Source organism: Equus przewalskii, chromosome 25, assembly GCF_037783145.1.
Source record: "Equus przewalskii isolate Varuska chromosome 25, EquPr2, whole genome shotgun sequence".
NCBI classification, from domain to species: domain Eukaryota; kingdom Metazoa; phylum Chordata; class Mammalia; order Perissodactyla; family Equidae; genus Equus; species Equus przewalskii.
Window position 1 is genome coordinate 23,285,809 of NC_091855.1, and position 14,677 is coordinate 23,300,485.

Consider the following 14,677-nt stretch of genomic DNA (forward strand, 5'->3'; position numbering starts at 1 on the left):
TTTTCCTGAAAGCTAGCAACTATGAGAAAGCAGTGGGGCTTTGCCATTAGTCATTTATTACTATTGTAGCTGATGTGTTGAGACCTCTGTCTGAGAGCAAAGGAGCTTCAGTCAAGTGTAAGTTCAATCTCTAAGGTCAATTGTTGAAGCAAAAAGAATCAGACTTGATTTGGTAGAATCCTTTTGGAACACTGTGTCATCAGAGTGGTACACTGCACTTCTTTGTTTAATCTAAGCTAAGCTTGATTGCCTAAGATATCTATACCATTTCCCTGGGGAAATTCTTTGAAAAGCTAACAGTGTCCTTTCTTGTAGATAAAGATCTCATGTGACATCTTATGAGCCTCCTCTCAGGGCATATGTTATTCTTATTATGGCTATTTGAAATTTGTTGAACATCAGTTATATATAAGATAGCATTGTACCTTCATTCATTCATTCATACCACTCAACTGTGAGCCATGTCACGACAGGATTTTCATCTGTTATACCTGACATATAGTAGATACATAATAAGTATTTATTGAATGGATACATTTATCAAATAATCATTGGATACCTATTTTTGTGCTGTAACTAAACTCTTGGCTCTTTACAAGCCATAGTCTCCATGCTTGAAGACTTTATAATCTAGCAAAGAAGATGAAATCTGTAAGTGAACAATTACAGCTTAGGACACTATGCGTCCAGTGCCACAGATTAACTGCTCTCATTGAGTAGAGGAAACAAATAGATTTAAAGTGGGAGTCAGTTTTGGAGAAGAATTGATATTTGAGCTGGGCCTTGCTACAATAAACCATGTGTGAACCGAGAGGAAGGGGTAGGAAGGACACATGACAAAGGAAGGAAAAATCCAATTACAGCCTTGTATTGTTCTTGGTCTGAGGACAAATTACAGAAGAGAACCCAAAGAGCGTTTTCCTCTTTCTGCTGGACGTTCCCTAGGCTTCTGCTGGCTACAGGGACTCCACTGGTCATTCCTGATGAGATTGCAGTAGACACAGAGCACTTCTTCCCTGGGATTTACTCCCATTTGGATAGAATAAAAGTGTAAACTACTCCGTGTCTAATGAACCCTGAAAGGCTCTTAAACACGGTTAAGTAACACTGCATTGGGCTTGCACTTTCATCAGAAATAGATAGGAACATTCTGTTACCGTGTATGTGGCTCAGGCAGAAATGAGGCATTGATTGCTGTGGAAAGCTCATCCATTTTGCAGTGAAACAGCCCTGAGCACAGTTTCTCTTGGACAGGATCTGGGAGTGGCCTCTAGAACCAGTCTTCCCCTTTACACAATTATATTGAACCATGTCTCAATGATGTATTTTGAGACAAAGGAGCAATTCCCCAACTGCAAATCTATCAATGAAGAAGGACGCCCCCGAATATTTTGAAGCAAGCCTCATAAAAACATGAAGATCTCTCTATAACTTTATCCATGCAGAGCCTAAAGTAAATAAAATCTACACAAACACACACATACACACACATATTCACACTCTTACACTGCACAGGTAGAGAGCAGACAGCTTCAAAAGTCAGTGAAAAGTGTCACTTAGCTTAAAAATTAAAGGCCATTCAGAAAAATAGTGTCAATAACTGAAATACCAGTAATTAGTAATAAAAATATACACATACCTTAGCTAGCAGCACAAATTTACATTTAAGTCCAGATCAAGTTAGAAAAAAGAAAGTCCAGTACACTGGGGGAAATGATAGGCAAAATGAGAACTGTATTAACTTTTGCCCCCTTCCCTCTTTTACATGGATAGTGTTATAATCTCTCTAAGGGACTCGGGGGGCTTTCTCACTGGTCTGAGTGTTTTACATGGATAACTTTGAGTCTAATGCAGTCCTGGCACATTCTTTCTTTCCATTAATCATTACAATTCATTTTTCTGTGGGCAGGTCTGGGAAATTCTTCTCTAATTTTTGGAATTTCTCTTTGACATAAATAGCAAAAGCTTCCAGCTGTGTTGGGATTTTGTTCCTTGATAAGTCCTACTTACCCACTTTAACTATTTACCCGTAGAACAGTCTCCAGTTGTTTTCCAATTCCTTCCTCCCTTCCCTATCTCTTTCTTCCTTTTTCTATTTTCTCTTGCCATTTGTGGCTCTAAGTTGCCTTAAGTTGAACTGGCTGCTTTTATGTGTTATTTTCTTCAAAATGGGGACATAGTAAAAGGACTATGGGGTTTCTGTTCCAGATCATTGAAACTTTGTGTGTGGCACAAAACAAGTTTTATCTTTGGAACTACAGTTACTTCACACCTAAAAGTTAAGTTCTGTCTCCACTAATTGAGCAACTGTGGATTTCACCTGTATGCACCTCTCCTCACTTGATAACACTGTAAAAGCCGCAACAAAGAGTGTCCAAGTTGCATCAAATTCTTGTGGTTCTCCGCATGCCCTAGTTATCTATCCAAAATTTGTGTCCACTTAAACATCACAAAGTCAGCATCTTGTTCCTTATTAGATTTTCCTGTGTCTGTCTTATTTTTGTTTTTATTGCATCTCCAGCTCCTAGAATGGTTTTTGGTGCCTGGTGGACTCTCAATAAGTATTTGCTGAGTGAGGTCACATGTTTGTAAATTAATAAATACCTTTTAGATAAATTCTCTTAGGCACCATTGACCATGTGACTTTCTTGGGCTTACTAAAGAACATCTTGACACGGCAATAGTTAAGTCTTTCAGGAATCCCCCAGCTATCTGATATGAGAGAAGTATTACATAAAAAGGCTAGGAAAGGCTAAGATAGTGGATCGGAATCTCCTCTGGGAAGAACAGGATTGAAAAGGCTTTGGGGAAGGTGTCATAGTATAATGAAAAGAATCTTGGGTTTAACATCAGAAAACCTGGCTGGGAATACCAGCTTTATGACTGACTATTTGGCCTAGAATAAGCCATGGATCTTATTTGGGTCTCAGTTTCTCAACCCACAACATGGATATAATAGGACTTCTGTTGTGTTCTTCTTAAAGACAAATGAAATAATGTACATGAAAGTGAAACCATACAGAAATATACAATGGTGTTTTGCTATAATAATTATTATTAAGAATTGTGTAATGCATCTTATTAACAGTTAATGAATATAAATATAAGCCTAAGTGAAGATGCATTAGCACACGCATATCTCTGTATTTCCCAGATTAGCAAATCACTGTCTTGGGGAAAAAACAACTTTAGTCTGAGATTTGCCCCACTAAGGTTCTCTCATCTTTGCTAAGTAGGGATAATTTGTCCCACCCACCCTCATCATTACCTGGTTTATTTCCTTCGGATATTTATTTATCTGACAACTGTCAGTCTTCCTCTATTTAAATGTGAGCTTCATGAAGACAAAAGCCTTATATGTTTACAAGTGTTTCCCCAGCACCTACATGAGTCCCTGGCATAAAATAATGCCTGCAATAGGTGTCTGGAATAAATAAATAAATGAATGAATTAACCTCATGGAGCTCTAAACTCTGATGGAGTTTAGATCAACAGATATATACTGAAAACCTACATTATGCTAAGGACTGTGCTAAGATACAAAGACGGCTCAGACATGGTTCCTGCTTTAGAGGACCTCACAGTTAGTGGGGGAGACAGATGGTCAAATAATTTCAATAAAAGGCAGTTAATGCACAAAAAGAGGCATTCACAGGTGCAGTGGGGCTGCTGAAGAGAAGGGCTTAACATATCCTGGGGTTCAGGAAAACTCTGTGAAGGAGATAATGCCTAAGGTGAGGCTTGAAGATGAATAGAAGTGAACAGGGGATAATGGAGGGAGTGGTGCTCCAGGATGATGGGGCAGCATGAACAAAGGCAAGGAGACAGGGCACATCATGGTGTCTGGGCATACAGTTTGCTAATTTCAGGGCACAAAATATGAGATTAGGAGTTTTGAAAATACAACTGAAAGTTAGGTAGGGACCAGGTCATAGAGAGTTTTATTTTGTGCTGTACCCTTGGACTTTGGGTAGTGGAGAGCCATTGAAGGATCCTGAGTAGTAGAATGACTTGGTCAGATTGGCATCTTGTCCATCAGCATTTAATCTCCTTGAGAACTGAAGTTAGTCCAAGTATGACTTCCATCTGATGTATATTATTGTCCTAGGAAGTTGAAAAGCAGGGTCAGGAAGGCCTGGTCCATTGGCTTAAGCATTGGGCCAGGAAAGTGCCTCTCTGAATCTTAAAATTTCTCCAGAAAAGCACTTCCTTATGACTCTTGTTTCAGTTTCCAACAACTCTCCCTATCAGGACATACATTTCTCTTTTCTTCGGTCCTTGGTGTTACTGAACTATTATTGTTGGATGAAACACAAGGTGGTAGAAGAAAGCCAAGTCAAGACTGAGTTGCACGAATAATGTCTCTGTCACCAGCACCAGGGAGCTTACTTAAGCCCATCACAATATCCACCTATGTGTTGGGGCCTTCCGTGTGGTTTGATCTGGTTCTTCCTACACTATCCTCCTTTCTCCCTATTCTGTTACTTCTCCCCTGGTATGTTGATTCTCCATTTGGCTCTCCATTTTCCCATGGAGAAGCTCAAGTGCTGCTGAGATCTCTGGGACAAGATGGTCTTTCTCACCTCCCTTTTCTCATGGCGTCTCTAATGGTGAAGAAGGAAAAGCAGGAGAATTGGGGAGTGGAACACATATTTAAAGGAAAAAGGATTGGGTAGAACATCACTGTGCACATTACATTCCACATCCCTTTGTGATTATTAGCCATTTAAAACCAAGTGGGATTTTGCAGCCAGAGATAGTCTCTGAACAGATGATTAATGGTTTAATCTGTAATAACTTTACATTTTATGGAACCCTGATAGGAGTCCACATCTGGTGAGCCAAGCTATTTAAGGCTGTGTTAATTCTGTTAATTGCTATACGTTTATTTGAATTGCTGGCACCTGCGGGCTTTGGGATAATGTGTTTGTTGGTGCCTTTTTTTGGGTACTATACTCATTTTATTGTACCCCATCTCACTATCTTTTGCTGCTGTCTCTTACGCTATCACAGTTTCTCTTCCAATTTTTCTTTCGTCTTATCCTCTTGCTTCTTCACTCACTATACATTTTTCTTTTCTTCCTGTTCCCATTTTCCCTACCACTTTACTTTCCAAGCTCTTGTTTTCGTATCCTTCCTGATTTCTCGGGTGGAGATAAATCGCTGTGTCCATAATCAGGCAAATTTAGGTCATGAGTTGTGGCTTAGCACTGAAAATACTGTGTGGTCCCAGGTAAGTTAAGATCAAGTTTAGAGTCAGCATGAAAGAGGAGAAGAGGGTTACCTTTAGCAGCACAAATCCAGGATCTGAATCTTGCCCAGAGCCATTCATTACCAGCTGCAAGACTTATATCAAGTCACTTCACTGCTCTTAGCCTCGGTTTTTTCATCAGATAATAATAACGACTACAAACACTTTTATGTTGGGAGCAGATGGGATAAAAAAATGGAAGTGCTTTATAAACTATAAAGAACTGTACAAATACTATGTTATTATTTATGTTATTAAATGAAACCAAACTGATCAGATCTGGCCAAGGAACGACTTATTGCTCCTTGCTGTTTCTGCAGTTCAAAAACTGCAGAAGTTAAGAGAGTCCAATGTAGTGGAATAAAAAGAGCAACTGAATTGGAACCTGGCCCCCAGATCCAGTTCTTATGCTAATTAGAAAACCATAGAACCTCTTTGGACATCCATGTCTTGATGTGTAAATTGAGGAGAGTGATCACTCCCAAACCAAATGCGCACTACTGAGGATAACTTCTAGGGTAGAAATGTAAGTTATTGCTTGTTAAATTTTAGAGTGAAAGGTAGGATTTATTTCCCTACCCTTTGGAAGATATGCAGGAAACCACTGTGTGGGCTTGGAGGAAAAGTGTCTTGACAGAATGAGAGAACCAATACAAACAGAAGACCAAGAGGGACAAGATTCAACAAGGTAGAAAGAAGTATAAACACAAATCAGAGGCTGGGAAATGGAAGAATGTGGCAGAAGAAGGAAAGAAAGAAGAGAAACTACGTCTCAGGAGCTGCCTATTGGGTTGATCATAAGAAATTGCCATTTTTGTGGGTGAGGAAAAAAGATAAAATATTGTCAACATCATACTGTTCGATTTAAGAATGAAATTTTTGTAAAGAAGATAAACTAGATCTTCTGGAAAAGAAGTTACCTTCTGGATTACAAGGAATTGAAATGGGGAGGAGAGAGAGTGGCTCTCTGTGTCACAGAGAAGAGGAAACAAAACCCTGAGCACTGGGGGTGTGTGGTCAATATGAGGCTCATTTCACACAAAGAGCAAGGTGTGAGCACATAGCCCGGGATGGCTATCAGTGGTACCCAAAGGATCGTATCAGGAGGGCTGAAGCCTCGGGGATATTTAACACATAGTGTTATGAGAAACAGAAAGAGGCTCTTCAGTTAGTGCCAGAATAAAAATATTATAGAATGTTCTGCTGCTTATAATTGATGGAAGTAGATATAGTGAACCTGTATTTTTTTTTTTAGAGAGAGAGATCTAGTATCCTTTTCCTCTTATTTTGATAAATTGGTCTTGATTTTTATTTCTCCTCTTTTTCAATTCTGTGATTCAGTGGCACTGACTCCACTCCTGGCTCCTTGGTGAGCACATGAGCTCTAAGCCAGTCAAGACTTCCATTCTCCTAGCCGTGGTTATTTTGTTCATAGGTGTTTACCTAACCCAACTTAGATCGGTGACATACAGGCTCAGGACTTTTGCTTGTATGTTGTAGGGAGACAACTCTCCTTCCTTTGGGCTAGAACTTGGGATGGTACAAAACTGAGCTTCTGGCCACCATCTTGATACCACATAGAGACCAAAAATGAAGCCAGAATGGAGAAAAGCAGAGCCAAAAGATGGGGAGAAACTAGGTCCTGGGCACATTTTTAAGGCTCTGGATCAAATATTCTTCAAACTAGACTAACCCTAGATTTCCAGCCATGACTGAATAAATTTCTTCTTTTGTCTAAGCCAGTATGAGCTGGATTTTCTGTCATTTGCAACAGAAAGCCTTAAGTGATATGAAAGAATTCCTCATGCTCCTATTTTACCTCTGTCTTCTCTGACAAGAAAATAGGTCTTTGGACAGGAAAAAATAGACAAAGATAGGAAATTTAATACCAGAGCCTGTTAGAAAGCACCTAATTGCACTCCATTAATTCAAATTCCTTGACTTGGGTGAATAACATCCCAGGACACAGAGAGAATTTGCAAATAAGATTTTTGAAATCCAGGTGATGTTTTTTGAGAACTAGTAGAGAGGGTTTTTGAGAAATGGTAAAGATTAAAGATGGACAAAATATAGATAATGCAAACTATGGACTTACGAGTTTTATGGGAATCTAGGAAAGATTTTGGACTATATTGTTTACATAAATTATGAGCTATAGAAAAGAATGATCAATAGAACCATAATCATTCACTAAAAACACTAAAAATAAGCCACATCGCATCAACCAAATTCACATATCCATTCAATATTGTTGCTATAATTATAATTCAGGAAAGTACCATGGATCTAACATAGTTAAATATCAGCAAGGTATTTGGCAATACATTTTGTGATATCTTCATTAGCAGGATAGGGAAAAAAGTATTGGATGTCAGAACTATTCACTGAAGGAGAAACTATTTAAACATACCACTGGGTCCTGATGAATGGATCTGTTTTGATGTATATGGAAGTTTCAAGTGGATGTCACCACCTGATCTTACTCAACATTTGTATTAGAGACTTGAGGGAAGGTAAGAGAGCATGCTCATCAACTTTGTGAATGGCAGGGAACTGGAAATGAGAGAAAACATGTGCCTACATGGTGTGAGGCTGAATTAATAGAGGCATTATCTAGAAAACAAAGGAGGTGACAGTTCTATAGTGTAATTTGTTGACTAAGAGAGCAGGCTCTAGAGCTAGAGTTTTTGGCTGCAAAGCCCAGCTCTACTCCCATTAGCTATGTGATGCTAGGAAAGTTACTTAACCCTCTCTGTGCCTCACTTTGCTTATTTATTAAATGGGGAGAATAATTATACCTACTTTGTGGGGTTGTTGTGTGTGTTAACTGAGATAATAAATGTAAAACCCTTAGAACAATGCTTGGTATACAGAAAATGCTTGGTAAATTGTACTTATCACCATCATCACCATCACTATGTGATAGTGTGATTACTGGGAGTGTTTCTATTCAGTTCTGGATGATAAGCTTTTATTAAAAGGTTAGCTGACTGATAGACTAGAACATATTTAGAGCTAAACTATGGGAAAGATGAAGGGACTCAAGAGTCTGACATAATAAGAGTTGACTGATGGATCCAGGAACATTTAACCTAAGGAAGAAAAGATGCCAGAGCCCGAGGGCTGAGAGTTGTCTTCATACATGAAGGACTGTCCTATGAAAGTGGGATTAAACGTGGCTTGTATATCATCAGCAAGAAGAACTAAGGCAAATGAGTGGAAGCTGGGTGCTTAATCTAAGGAAGGCATTTCAACGAGAGCTGTTCATAGCTGCCTTTAAAGCAATGCATTCTCTGCCACTCAAGGTGTCCAAGGAGTCTGGGCAATCACCTTGACGAGGTTGTAGAGGAGATTATAGCATCAAATGAGTAGACAGTCTTGGTTTTCTTGTTTCCTTCCAAATATAAGATCCTGTAGCTCTACAGTGAATGAGACTTCTGAAAAGAAGGAATGAGACTGATGGATTAGACCTGGTTCCTTGAAGACTTTCCTGATTAATCTCCAGTCAGTTGACTCTGCATGTCCCACAGAGGCTCATAGGGTTGCCTTTGTGGCAGGATTTTAGGTTCCCAGCCACTGCCATCATCTATAGTCACTTATAATTATTGCTCTTTCCTCAGACCTTCAAAACCATTATAACGTCATCTCCAAAACCATTATAACCACAGCAATTATAATCATAATAGCAACAATAAAGACTAACAAACATTGAGCACTTAACAATATGAATGCACGCGAAGCCTGTGTCTACATGGCTAAGCGCTTTGCACATATTCTCTAATTTAATTCTCACAACAAAATTTATGAGGTGGATTCTCTTACCATTGCTAATTCGAATTTAAAGAAGAGTGTCTTGCCCAGGGTCACACAGTTAGAAGGCGTTGGAGTTGAGATGGAAATACTACTGCCATCTTGACTCCTGCTGTCTCCACCAACCCAGTGAAAAGACTTGGAGAGGAAGAGGAAAGAAGCTCTTCAGGAAAAGATTGGTGATTCTGTGGTTAAACTCACTCAAGGGAGTGGTCTCTCACTACCATTTAGAGGCTCCGCTTCATGGAAGGGGTCATCAGGCAAAAATGTCCTGCTGGGAGATTGGATGTGATCACCTATTTCTTTCACCTTGCCATTGATTGTTCTGAGAGGAAGGCAGTTTGTGCTCGATTTCCAACTTTCCCTGAGCAAATTGATATTGCTCAACCTGTTAATGGAGGAATGATTTTTATTATGGGACCTGAGTGGGAAGAAGCTCCTCTTGGTATAAATGCCGAGCAGTGGACTACCTCTATCTCGAGATGTGCACCACATCTTTGCTTTTGTTCCAGCCAAATATCGTCTGTGAAATTGGAGTTATTTGCCTCCATTGCCCTCAGAAAGCCAGAATGAGGAGCAGCTACTTTTTAGCTTTATTATGAATTTTCAGTTTGATTCTGGGAGTCTCTCACTGAGCTTTGGAATTTTTTTTCTCTTCAGGATAAATTCAGTGGAACTCATTGCTTTCTAAAAATGTCGCTTATTTACAGCAAATTTAATCTACCACAACATTCCCACTGAGACAAAATCTCTTGTGTCTTCAAATGCCTCAAAGGAGACGAAAAAAAGTAGTCCTTATACACACACACATACAAGGATAAAGTAATCATTGAGCAATTAATTAGCTAATGTTTTTTAAAATTGCTTTACAAACATGGAAATGACTGTTCCATCAGTGTTATGGTGCTAATGTAACCTTGTGTTCTGTTCCCCATGTGGACAGTGTGCCACAGCTAGCTTCTGCATAGATTTCAAGATGTAAGGACAAATCTTTTACTTCACAAATTCGTGAAGATGTAGTGCAGGGCAGGAACACTGCACACCAATTATTAACCAATACTATTCTCCTCCTTACCACTCTCTTAGCGTCTTGCTCACCAGCCAACATTAGCAGATGGTCTATCTATGACTTATGAAGAAAATAGAAACTATTTAGCTTATGCTTATTAAATTCCTCTTTCCACTTTCAGATTTACCTTTGAAGATACTTACTGCTACCTTCTTTTCTCGTGACTAATAGGATGAGCTCTCTTCCTCCTCTCTGAGTGTAACTCCTATTCTCTTTTGTCTCTTTTGAGTCTTAGCCCCTTTAAGGAGCCCTTCTCTTTTCAGTTATGTTAGATCTTCTCTTCACCTCTTTTTCTATTTCCTCAATTAGACACATGCTCAGGATCGTTTCCTTGATCTTGTCTCCTGCTGAATTTACACCTTAGCTCATTCCTTACTTTCAATGAAAAGCTTCTTCAGGGAGTTGTGTAAACTTCCCATCTTGTCTGCCTCATGGTTACTCTTAACCCTTTACTGTGGAGTGCCAAACTCTGAAGGGGCATTCCTATTCTTAGAACTTTAGTAGGATTGTTTTCCTGTTTTTCTTTGCTTAAGTTAGGAACACTTTATTATATGCTCTCACAGCCCTCAGTTCTTAACTCCATTGCATTATATTTGCTATTATAGTTCTTACCACACTGTATTTTAAGGATCTGTGTTAATATGTTTCTGCAATAGACTTAGATTCTAGAAGGCAGGGACTAAGATTTCTGTAGCTTGACTACTTCCTTTAGAGTTATATGTAGGTCCTCACACATGAATATATGGAAAATATTCTTCAATATATTAATAAATATTTGTGAACATCAGTAATAGAATTATCACTTTAAATTTCCAATTTCCACTTATCTCCATTTTCTCCACAGCACATTACTCATTCACTTATTAAAGAGTACAGTAAGTATGCATGAAGTGCCTACTCTGAGATCTATTCTAAGTGTTGGAGTTTATGGTGAATGAGACCATATATAAGGTCCCTGAACCTATGTAATTCACATTATACTTGAAGGAGATCAATAGTAAATGCGTAAACAACTGATTAAGATACTTTAAAATAATGATAAGTGGTATGGAGGAAATAAATGAGTATAATGGAATAGAGAGTGGCAGGGAAGTCTGTCTCCATCATTAGGCTGAATGGTCAGGGAAGGACTCTCTACGGAGGTGATAATTAAGCTGAGACCTAAGAGGAAAGAAAGAGTCAGCCACACAAAGATCTGGGAGAGGCCATTCCCATAAAAGGAAGCTGCAAGGACATAAAGGACTCCAGGCAAGGGGAAGCTTGGCATGTTCAAGAAATGTCAAGGACACACTGTGGCTGTGGCTCAGTGAGAGAGGTGGTGAGAGAAATAAACGTCTGTGATTAGACTTTCTGCTTTTCTAAAAAGGTCCAAGCTAGGCAATATCAACGTCTCAAGCTTCTCTCCACCTCAGGGTCTGCATTGGTCTGTTATCTTCTATTTAGGTTGACTTTCTCTCTCCCTTTATCCCAGAGGACAAGGCGTCCCTCCACGTTTATGAGTTCCCGTGTTCACCTGTGCTCAGCATGGCCTGCTCTCCAGTCACCTCCTGGAGTTTATTCTTCCATTATCCTCACTGTCTCTTGTACCTTTGATCCTGCCTGTCTATTTGTTTCTTCTTTTTAGGCTACAAACATGTTCGAGTCTACTCTATCCTTACATAAAATCCTTCCCTTGACCTGTACCCTCTTAAACTCAGGAAGAGAACGAATGCTTCTTTACCATAGATGGTAGGAAAGGAGGTAAAACACAAGATGGTTTTGAGGTTTGAGAAAGGAATGATGAGAAAACTCACATGGGATGACCCATGTCTTCTCTAGAAGAGAGATGGGTCAATGTGCTAATTGTGAGAAGAAGAGAGACATGGTTATACATAATCCAATAGGGTTAGGGCAGCTGACGCTACTGTCATCACCCATTCACTCAAATTGGAAACCTCGGAATGAGCTTTGATCTTTCCTTCCCACTCCTCTTCTTCCTCTTTGCCCTCATCTAATCAGTTACAAAATCCCATTGACAATTCCCTGTTATATTTCTCACTCTTTTCTTTCCTTTCTGGATCCTCTGCTCCCACCTCTCCCTCTGGCCCACATCTTGCCTGTTGAGGTGTCATAATGAGTCTTCCCACCTCCATTCTCTCTGCCCATCTCTATATTCTGCATTCTGCCCCACCTTGCTTTTTGTGCTATTCTTCAGAAATATCCAGTGCCCACGAAAGCATGTCTTCTTCAGCCTCCCACTCATGGCCTACTGTAGTTTGGCTTCAACTTTGTCACCACTTCTTTATACTTTCTCTCTATATTTAACCAGAGTGGCTATTTCATCTTATTCTAAGTATAGTCTTTGAGTTCTTGCCTCTGAAACTTCTTTATTTGGGTCTCCTAGCCAAAGATTTCACCCTTTCTTTCTGCTGTCTGACTCTTATTCATTCTTATAGGACTCATCTCATGGTTAGCTGCTTGACTGATCACCCTGGTCAACAGTGTTCTTTCTCACTTTTGAATTCCAAACACATCTATATGGTATAGTGTGTGTGAGCTCAGATTTTGGAGGCAGACTTCCAGGTTTAAAATTTCTTTCTACCACTTTATCTACATGCCCTTGGACAAGTTACTTAGCTTCTCTGCAACTCAGTTTCTTCCTCTATAAAATGGGTATCTTAATAGTACTTACCTCATAGAATTTTTATGAAGATCAAATGGGATGGTGCAATACCAGCACATGGTAAATGCTCAAAAAATATTACCTATTATTGTCATTTGTATGGTCCTTAAAATGCCCTGCATTTGTTAGTTAGCTTTTCTGGCAGGCCTATCATCCTTTTGAGGCAGAGAGATTTTTGTAGTTTCAGCAATGCTGTATATACCATAGGCTTATTAACGAGAGTGGAAAGTAATTTATATCCCTCGAATAAATTTCTTGATTAACTGTAAGGAAGTTGTTGTTTCTCTATACCATAACTTCACCCCAATTGAAATGATCCCATCTGAAAAATGAAAATAATTTCTTCTTTATAGACACTTAAAAAACCCTCATTCATGGATAAATGAAATGTGTGTGCATATATGAAATATGAATGCAGTGATTTCATATTTTTAAAATTCCAGTTAATCAAATGGGGTTGTGATGAAGTTTATCTTTCTTAGCATACCTTTTCTTCATAGATATTTTTAATGTAACTATTCTGATAGATGATGTTCAAAATGATACAGGAAACAAAACTTAGTTGTAATAGCTGCTGTTAGCTCGATGATTACCAATGTCCCTTTCAAGTCTAAGATTCTTATAAATTTTAAATTGCTTTGAAATGTCTCACAGTCCCTCAATTACCTTTAAATGACTGATTTAATGAGCTTCTCTTATGTTCCAGGTGTGGTGTTTGGAATACAAAGTGAACTGGGCACAGTTCCTTTCTTGGAAGATCTTATAGTTCAGGGATTGGCAACTTTTTCTGTAAAGGGTCAGGTTAGTGGTTCTCAACTGGGGACAATTTTGACCCCAGGGAACTTTTGGCAATGTCGGAGACATTTTTGGTTGTTAAAACTGGAGTGAGGTGGTGGTTGGGGTTGGAGGAGAGGGGTTGTGAAGTAATGGGGTAGGAGTGCTACTGGCATTTAGTGGGTAGAGGCCAAGGCTGTTGCTATATGTCCTACAATGTATAGGACAGCCCCTCTATGATAAAGAAGTATCCAGCTCCAAATCTCAGCAGTGCTGAGGTTGAGAAACTCTGGACCAGATAGTAAATGGTAAATAGAGTAAAGATATGGCTTTTGGGGCCAAAGGGTCTTTATCATAGCTACAAAACTATGCCTTTGTAGTGTGAAAGTGGTCATAGATAATATGTAAACAAATCGGTGTGTCTGTGTTCCAATAAAACTTTATTTACAAAAGCAGGAAGTGGGCTGGATTTGGCCCCAGGACTGTAGTTTGCTGACCCTTGCTCTTGTTGAAATGGCAAACAAAATGAGGTAATTACAATAGATTAAGCTATATGATCAACGTTTTCACAGGTCTACAGTGAAGCTCAAAATATGGGTGCTGAGCCTGACCTGAGGTATTAGAGATGGTTTCTTGAAGGAGAAAGGAAATGAGCAGAATTTTTCTTTCTAAGAGGGAGGCGTTAGACAAAAGGAACAATTCCAGTGAAAGGGAATAGCATCAGCAAAGACATAATGTGGAATAGCATGGTGAGTGTGGGGAACTAATAATAAGAACAAAGGAAGTAGGAGTGGTGGTGGTGGTGGTAGTAGTAATAGAAATAGCAGCTAACATTTGGTGGGTGCTTACTACATGCCAGGAACTCTTCTATTTCACATGTGCTGACTCATTTCATAGAAACAGCTCAGCATGGTCTGGGTGATGCAAGATAGGGTTGGAGTTGTGTGTGTGCACCTGAGCTAGGATGTTATTCTACAGGTGGGTAAAATGAGGAATGAGAAGAGCAGCGAGGAAAAAACTAGTAAGGCTGATCAATTTGATTCCACTTTGGGGGTAAGGGCAGAGAGAGGTCACAAGTTTCTGGCTTGAGTGACATTGATAGAATATAAAG

The 14,677-nt window shown here is 39.3% G+C and overlaps 1 protein-coding gene across 39 annotated transcripts in view; it reads left to right on the forward strand.

Annotated features, from left to right (window-relative positions):
* The window catches only part of NRXN3 (neurexin 3), a 1,503,251-nt gene that overhangs the window by 433,980 nt on the left and 1,054,594 nt on the right, over positions 1-14,677 (forward strand). The window lies entirely within an intron of this gene.